At 38.8% G+C, this 1233-nt stretch overlaps 1 protein-coding gene across 1 annotated transcript in view; it reads right to left on the bottom strand.

Moving 5' to 3' along the window:
• Positions 1-1233, bottom strand: part of SH3D19 (SH3 domain containing 19) — a gene marked incomplete at its 3' end in the record, with an annotated part of 63375 nt that overhangs the window by 34977 nt on the left and 27165 nt on the right. The window contains exon 3 of the mRNA XM_008587202.1: positions 104-144. The remainder of the gene's footprint in view (positions 1-103; positions 145-1233) is intronic.

Raw genomic sequence — 1233 nt, 5'->3', positions numbered from 1 at the left:
GTGTTCTTTGTGAGTTCATCAAATACAATCCCTTGCTGGAAATCTAAATCATCATTTGAAATTATTACAGAGGAAAATACAGAGCAGGAAATAACGAACTTACATCTCTTGATTACCGCTCTAATGGATGACAAGGGTCCTTGGCTAGAAAAAGAAAGAAAGAACATGTATTACACATTAATCAATCCTTTTAAAAAAAGAGTCATTCACAGTACTTCGTCATGTCTGGGACTCAATACGGTGCCAAGCAGGAAGCTTGATACACTAGCCGTCTTTACAAAACAAAAATAAAGAAAAATTTTAAAATGCTTTTATATTTAGGTTATCTACAGGAAGTGAGGGGGCTGGTAAAGTGTATCTGCAGTGTAAACAAAATTTTGCCTTAAAATTGCTTTCATAACTACCTACATACTGCAACTTCAGTGAAAATCCGGATACTGCTTGTAGTCAGATAGCATTACACGGTGCTCAAAGAGCGTTCCTCCTTATAGCTCTTCTGTGTTTGACATCGAAATTCCTGTCCTCTCATACCAGATCAAAATACATCATCTATATGTATATAATTTGACCTAAGAATCAACAGCATGTCTTCTTAAGATTAGAATTTAAAACATCACCACCTAAAAATAAAATAACCTTCTGAGCACCCCCACTCCCCCTTTTGCCCTTCCACCTTCCACCATCAGCGTGATGTAACAAGGAGGCTCTTGCCAGACACTGGCCCCTCAATCCTAGACTTTCCGACCTCCAGAACCATAAGCCAATAAATTTCTATTTGTTAAAAATGACCAACTCTGTGGTACTCCGTTATAGTAGCATGAAAAGGATGGAAACAATACTCTTCTAAAAGACAGGGGAAAAAAAGGAGGTCTCTGACACCATGAAGCAAGGACTGTAATATAAAGACAGAACTGTTTTCAGCAATACTGATTTTTTTTCCCCCCAAAAGATGCCCGGTAAAGGGATCTCAACCCTTGGCTTCGTATTATAAGCACCACGCTCAGGCAGTGAGCCAACCGGCCATCCCTATATAGGATCCAAACCCATGGCCTTGGTGTTATCAGCACCACACTCTCCCGAGTGAGCCACGGGTCGGCCCTAATACTGATTTTTTTAAAAAAAGAGTTCTCGAAGGCTTTCTGTAAAACAACTTATATTAGTCCGTTCCTGTACTTATAACAAAATACCTGAAACTGGGTGATTTATAAAGAAAAATGACATTTATTGTTTACA

This window comes from Galeopterus variegatus, unplaced genomic scaffold, assembly GCF_000696425.1.
Source record: "Galeopterus variegatus unplaced genomic scaffold, G_variegatus-3.0.2 Scaffold4280, whole genome shotgun sequence".
NCBI lineage: Eukaryota > Metazoa > Chordata > Mammalia > Dermoptera > Cynocephalidae > Galeopterus > Galeopterus variegatus.
The sequence above is the reverse complement of the archived record's forward strand: the minus strand, read 5'-3'. Positions and strand labels throughout refer to the sequence as shown.